Below are 8,179 nucleotides of genomic sequence, written 5' to 3'. Positions count from 1 at the left end.
GGGAGGTTTCCTGATGATCTTTCTTTGAAGATGTATCTTCTGTCACTGTAGTTGTCCCAGGCTGGTCTGCTTGTCCTTGCTAGTAGGAATGTCCCACCTCAGAAGGTTCTGGGTGGACCTCAGCATTCCACCTAAGGTCCTATACTCTGCAAAGGCTTTGCAAGAGGCCTATTTCACTGGGAAAGTTCTAGAACCCCTTTTAGGTATTCCAATCAGTTATAGGCTGAAGACAGGCTTACAAGTTTTCTCCAATCATGCTTCCTAACATTCCTTTCTATCCCATGCAAGTGTCTATTTTACAATAGTAGGCAAGGGAAACCAATATTCATAAGACAGTCAAGGATTTTAGTATTATTTACCCTCTTCAAGCTATACCTAGATCCCTGTATCCCAGAGCCCTGTTGTTCCAAGGTTGAGTATGCATCACTATTAACCTCTGTCCCACTTAGGCCATGTAAACCTGTCTCAGTGTTCCCCTATCTATCTTGTTCTTCTGCCTCCTCCCCCTTCTTGTATTGTCCTCCTCAACACCTGAACTAAACCTCCCACTGCAACCCCATTGTTATAGTTACCTTATATTCCATTATTTCTTTCCTCCATTTAAGACAGTCTATTTTATCCAGTAATCTACCAGAGCTTCCTACCACCTGGATCTCTGTTCCTCTATGTTACCTTCTTTTACCTTGTAATTGTTTTTATCATAAACTGACCTCCCAGATCCTCTGTTCTTATAATTTTATTCTGTTCTTGACGCTTTCATTTGTCGATTGAGTTCAGGGTGATGCTGCCACATACATCATTCTCTGATTATTGTCTGTTCTTGTTGGTTCTCAGTCCACAGTTTTTCATAGCAGGGTTGGCTTTGGCAAAATCCTTTAGTTTCTGTTTATCCTGGAATGTTTTGATTACATCATCATATTTCATTGACAGCTTTGCTGTGTAGAGGATTGTTGGTTGGAAGTTTTTTTTTTCTTTCTTTCTTTCTTTCAGTGTTTTATATATGTATCACCATTGCCTTCTTGCCAGCATGGTTTCTGTTGAGAAATCCAAGCTTAATCTGATTTGCTTGCCTTTGTATGTCACACTTCTCTTAACCCTAGCAGCTTTCAGGATTCTGTCCTTATCTTTGATTTTGGAGGGTTTGATTATTATATGTCTTGGTGATTTTCTTTTAGGGTCAAACCTTCCTGGGGTTCGTTGAGCTTCTTTAATGCTTATCTTTTTGTTTTTCAGGATGTTAGGAAATATTTCTTCCAGCATCTCTTCAGCTATCTCATCTGTGGACTTGTGTGTGTGATTATTCCTGTTCCAGAATGCTGATAAGTCTTAAGTTACTCCTCTTCATGTTGTCCAACATGAATCTTAGGCCTTCTTCAGATTTTTTTTTATCCTTTTTTGTGCTTGCTCTTCTATCTTAGTAGTGCTGAGAGATTTGTCTTCTAGCTCACTAGTTCTGGCTTCTATCTCTTCAATGCTACTCCTTTGCCTTTTCAGTGTAATGTTCATTTCTGACATTCTATTATTAATTGTTTGGACCTCTTTCTGGAGGTTTTGAATTATTTCAAATGCTGTATCTATCTTATTTGATTGTTCCTGTAGCATTTTCTTGACTTCTTCCTTATTTTTCTCAACTCCATTGTTAAGTGTTTTGAAACATTTTATAATCATTTTTCTGAATTCCTTCTCTGGCATTTCCAAAGCCTGCCCATCTTCCAGTATGCAGTGTAGGTCTACTTCCAGCTCATTTGTCTCAGTCACTTTATCTCGTTTCTGGACTTGTGCTGATATGGTCATCTGTTTCTGGTTTTTTTGGGCATATCCAGGAGTTATCTGTGGCCTCAATACTTAGATGGCTGTGTATTTTAGTATTTTTTTATGCTTTTTCATTGCCTCCAGGTAGATGTGATCAGGAGATGGATTTCCCTTTTTACTCTTCTTTATGAGAAATTTCAAGATGCCACTGTTGGTCTTTGTGACATAACTCAGGATTTAACTTTCAGCCTATTCCCTTTTCATTCTGCCTGTCCCACTCCACAATCCTTGTTCTCAGCAATAAATTATTTTCTTTTATGGTCTAACCTCTCCCAAACTTTTAAGACCCAAGCACTCCTTATTAAAGTAGTATGTAGAACATTTGACCTTATTGTCCCCTGAAACTATAATCCTGAGCCCCTAGGCCCAGCAACACATCCCCTCAAGTTATTTGGTTATGTCTTAGAAGTTTTTATAACTTTGTCCCCTGTATAATCCACCATATTTTTAAATATAGTTTCAACAAAGGTAAATGCTAATGTGTACATATCCTTTGTCAAACCTATTGATATTCATAAGCATCCTTCCATTCTCCCTCCCATATCCATTCAGCCTGTGTGTCTATCAATGCATTTACTCATAGATCACTATTATTTCAGGATTGTGTATGTAATAGTATTTACCTCTGATCCAGTGATCTTACTGCTTATTATATATATCCTAGATAAATAAGAACCTTGACATAAATTGACAAATGCACACCCATGTTCATCACAGCACTATTCACAATAGCAAAAAGATGGGAAAAACTTCAATGTCCTTCAATGGAAAAATGAATTAAAAAGCTATGCTACATATGTACAATATGATTAAAGAATATTGATGATTCTGAAATAATGAAACAGCACATAACATGGATGAACCTGGAGGACATTATGCTGAGTGAAGATAATCAATCACAAAAGGACAAATATTGCATGAGACCACTATTTTAAAAACTCAAGTAAAGGTTTTCACACTAAAATACAATTGATTGTTACCAGGGTGTTGTTGTTGGTAAGTGCCATCGAGTCGATTCTGACCCATTGTGACCATGTATAGGGTTTCCAAGGAGCAGCTGGTGAGTGAGCTTGAACCACCGACCTTGCAGTTCAAATGATTTTGCTGTCTGATGCATTAGCCCACAGCGCCACACCAGTAGGAAGGCTAGTTTACTGACTAGAGGATAGACACATGTTAACTTGGGTGAAGGGGAAGTTAATTACCATAGGCCAGCAAAAAAATGATGGAAGTAAGGGAAGATATTGGGATGACGGCAAGAGTTAAAGACAACAAAAATCTATTTATTTTCTTGTAGTTTAGAAGGCCAAAAGTCTGAATTCAGAACATTCGTTCTAGAGGAAGGCTGTTTTTGTCCACCTTGGGGTAAAGTCCTTCTCTCTTTTTTTAAACACACTTCTGTAACTTTGTTCTTGGCATGACATCTATCTTCCCCCACATATGCTTCCTTGCTTCCATGCCTAATCTGCTCCTTTTAGAACTTCCTTACACTGATATGGTCTCATTCTCATAACAGAGAATGTATTTACATCTCAAATATGATTACCTCCACAAGTATATGAGTTAGGATTCATAACATATTTTAGGGGGATACATTTTAATTGCCACCACTCATCTGTCAATTTATCATACTGTGGTAGCTTGTGTGTTACTGTGATGTTAGAAGCTATACACACCACAAGTATTTTAAATAGCAGCAGGGTCAACCATAGTGGCCAGGTTTCAGCAGAGCTTCCAGACTAAGACAGACTAGGAAGTAGGAGAGTCAGACTACTTCTAAATAGTCACTGAAACCCTAATGAATAGCAGTGGAACATTATCAGACAGAATGTTAGAAGATGAACCCTTAAGGATGCAAGATATTCAAAATATGTCTAGGGAAGAGCTGCCAATTCAAAGTAGGGTTGACTTAAATAAAGTGAATGGAGTCAAGCCTTTGGGACCTTCATTTGCTGATATGACACAACTCAAAATGGGAAGAAACAGCTGTCAATATACATTAGTAATCAGAACTTGAGAGGCATGAAATACAAATTTAGAATAAATGGAAGTTGTCAAAAATGAACTGGAATGCATAAGGATTGATATCCTGGGCTGAACTGGATTTGTACTGACTATTTTGAATCAGGCAATCATATGGCTTATTATGCAGGAACCACAGATTGAAGAGGAATGGTATTACATTTATCATCAAAAAGAGTATTACAAGATCTATCTTCAAGTACCATGCTGTCTGTAATAGAATAATATCCATACACATACAAGGAAACTCACTTGAAAAAGATATTAACTTAGATGAAGGGGAAGTTAGGATTTACAACCTCATAAACCCTATACAGGGTTGCTATGAGTTTGAACCAACTTGATGGTACTTAACAATAACAACAAAGGAGACCAATTAATACCAGTATTATTCAAATTTATGCACCAACTACTAAAGCCGGTGATGATGAAACTGAAGAAATCTACCAACTTCTTCAGTCTGAAATTGATCAAACATGCAACCAAGATACATTGATAATTACTGGGGATTGGAATGCAAAAGTTAGAAACACATAGAAAATATCAGAAGTTGGAATATATGACACTCTGCTCCTTGGAAACCCTATACAGGGCGGCTATGCATTGGAATCTACTTGACAGCACTTAACAATAATAACATGCTAATTGATGCTGGAGATCATGATAGAATTTTGCCAAATTGATGACTTATTCATTGCAAATACCTTTTATCAATAACATAAAAGGTGACTATACATATGGACCTTACCAGATGGGATACACAGGAATCAAATTAACTACATCTGTGGGAAGAGAAAATGGAGAAGCTCAATATCATCAGCCCAAACAAGGCCAGAGACAGACCATTAATTGCTTATATGCAAGTCCAGGCTGAAGCTGAAATTCAGGTGGGATTTTTAAAATTAAAGCAACTTTACAAAAGCTAAAATATGACCTTGAGTGTATCCCACCTAAATTTAAAGGCCATCCAAAGAACTGATATGATGCATTAGACATTAATGACTTAAGAACAGAAAATTATGGATGACATCAAGAACATTATACATGAAAAAGGCAAAAGGTAATTAAAAATACAGGAAAATAAGGAAGATCAAAGTTGATGTCAGAAGAGACTTCAAAATTTGCTCTTGAACATAGTGAAACTAATGCAACTGGAAGAAACAGGGAACTAAAATAACAGAACAGAGATTTTCAGAGGGCAGCCTAAGAAGACAAAATAAAACATAATGAAATGTACAGAGATGTGGATTTAGAAAATCAAAAGGTAAAATCATGCTCAGCATTTCTTAAAATGAAAGAACTGAAAAAAAAATTCAAGCTTCTAGTTGCAATATTGAAGAATTCTATGGAGATAATATATTGAATGGCACTGGAAACATCAAAAGAAGATGGAAGGAATACAGGGTCACTATGCCAAAAAGAATGGTTCGATATTCAGTCATTTCAAGAAGTACCACACAATCAAGAACTGATTGTATTCAAGGAAGAAGTCCAATGCCACTGAAGATATTGGTGAAATACAAGACTCCAAAAATTGACAGAATATTAATTGGAAACTTTCAACAAACTTCTGTAGCACAAGAGGGGCTCACTCCTCTATCTCAAGAAATTAGGAGGACAGATACCTGGCCAACCGATTGAAAGAGTTCCATATTGGTACCCATGCCAAAGAAAGGTGGCACAATGAAATGCAGAAATCATTGAACAACATCATTAATATAACATGCAATTAAAATTTTGCTGAAGATAGTTGAAAAAATGATTGTAACAGTACATTGACAGGGAACTACCAGAGATTCAAGCTGGATTCAGACAAGGATGTCATTGCTGACATCAAATAGATCTTGGCTGAAAGCAGACAATACCAGAAAGATGTGTACTTGTGCTCTATTGACTATGCAAAGGCATTTGACTGTGTGGATCATAACACACTAAGCATAACATTAAGAATGGGAATTTCAGAACACTTACTTCTGCTCATGGAAAACCCGTACATAAACCAAGCAGTTGTTCAAACAGAACAAGGAGATACTGAATGGTTTGAAATCTGGAAAGGTGTGCACCCAGATTGTACCTTTTCACTATATTTATTCAAACTGTTCCTTAGAAGTGAAGATGGGGAGACCTTGTCTTGTACTTTAAACATATTGCCAAGAGGGACCAGTCCCTGGAGAAGGGCATCATGCTTGGAAAAGTGAATGGTCAGTGAAACATAGGGCAACCCCTAGTGAGATGTGTTGACACAGTGACAGCAATAGACTCAAAGATAACACTTGTGAATATGGCACATGGCTGGGCAGTGTTTGCTTGTGTTGTGGGTAGGGTCACTGTGAGTGGGAACTGAATCAACAGAACCTAACAACAGCAATTTAAAATACTAAGAATTTCTGAGCTTCAAATTGTTTGTCTGTAAAGTGAAAGAGTTGATATTATCAGGAATTTTAATATCTTCCCAAGGGTAAATTGTGATTTTTATCTTGAGAGGATTGTACATTTTAAAATGTACTATAAAAAGAGGAATGTTGCAATATATTTTTTGGGAAAATAATATTGGAAAACATTGGGTACTTTTTCATAATATAAATTATGCAAAATAAAACTTGGTAACATAGTTTCGGGGGTGAGTCATGGGCTTTAAAAGGTTGTGCAATTACAGACCAGATACCCATATGTCCCAGAGCACAGCAACCTAACAGATTTGAAGTCTGCCAGAGCCAAATATACTCCCTGGCTCTGCCTCTGATTTGCGATCTGCGGTAAATTCTCCCTTTTGCTTTAAATCTCAAATTCTTAACCTATCAACAAACAAAACATCATGAATACTAATAGTACCTCGATGGCACTGTGGGTTAATGCACTAGACTGTTAAACTTTGAACTTCAAAGGTTGGTGGTTCAAGTTCACCACTCGCTCCTTGGAAACCCTATATAGGGTCGCTGTATGTCGGAACCTACTCGACAGCACTTAACAACAACATCCTTCTTGGGAGCATTAAAAGAGAGGAAGCATATGGATGCACTGCTTAGTAAAGCACACAAAGCTACTAATCCCTACTGAGCACTAAAGGTCAATAGTTTGAACTACCAGCCGTTCTGAGAGGAGAAAGATGAGGCTTTCTGTTCCCGTAAAGATTTATACTCTTGGAAACCCTATGAGTCGGAACTGATTCCACGGGCACATAACCACCACCACCACCACTGGGCACTATTAATGCTACCTTTAAAATTGAGTGAATTGAATATAATTTGTCTATCCAAAAAAAACCCTGCTTTTGTTAAAGCACATTCTCTGAATAGAAGTGTGGGAACCTATATGGGAAGTCATGAAGCATGAGATATCGTTACAGAGAACAACAGGAATTAGGAAAGAAATTCATAACTTTCCAGAAAGAAAGAACCAAGAAAACATGACACTGTCTTAGGTATCTAGTGTTTTTAGAACAGAAATATCACAAATGAATGGCTTTAACAAACAGATATTTATTCTCTCACAGATTAAGAAACTAAAATTCCTAATTCAGAGTGCCAGCTTTGGAAAAAGGGCCTTGTCTCCTTTCAATACCTGAGGTCCAGCATGCCTTGCAGATCTCCATGTGGCTTGGGGTTCAACTTTCCCTGGACCTAAGAGCTTCATAGTGCAGGGACCCCAGAGCCAAAGGAGCTATTCCATCCCCAGTTTTTCTTTCTTGGTTGCTGTATGTCCCTCTGAACTCTGCTTGCCTATTTAATTTCATTTATATTTCAAAAGAGATTGATTCAAGATACAACCCAATCATGTAGATTGTATCTAGCCTCATTAATATCATAGAAGTGAGGATTTATGATATATAGGATGATTACATCAAATCAGGGCAGATCACATGTTTCTATTAGATCTCATCATGGGGAATTACTGTGTCTTAAACACCAAACCACTGAGAATCCACTCCCAACCACATTGACACAAAACCTTAATTAGCACATAGACAAAGGAGATTCAGTGCATAAAAGGGGTGATTTCAGGTTGATTGAGCTGGACATGGGAGAGAAAGAAGAGATAAAAGGAGAGAAGTCAACACTTAAATAGAGAGCTACAGTAACCACATAATTTATTACCCAAATCTTGAAATTCAATTTTTGAGATTCAAAGGGAAAGCGTATTGAAAATAACTAGCATTATATAATTTTAAAATATAGGCACTTACTGATTGAGTGTAGCTCTGGTAGCGTAGTGGTTACGAATCGGGCTGCGAACCTTAAGGTCAGCAGTTCGAAACTACCAGATGCTCTGCGGGAGAAAGATCAGGCTTTCTACTCCCGTAAAGATTTACACCCTCGGAAACCCTGTACAGGGTCGCTATGGGTCG

The sequence above is a fragment of the Chrysochloris asiatica genome, unplaced genomic scaffold, assembly GCF_000296735.1.
Source record: "Chrysochloris asiatica unplaced genomic scaffold, ChrAsi1.0 scaffold00207, whole genome shotgun sequence".
In the NCBI taxonomy this organism is placed as follows: Eukaryota; Metazoa; Chordata; class Mammalia; order Afrosoricida; family Chrysochloridae; genus Chrysochloris; species Chrysochloris asiatica.
Note: the sequence above shows the minus strand (reverse complement) of the source record.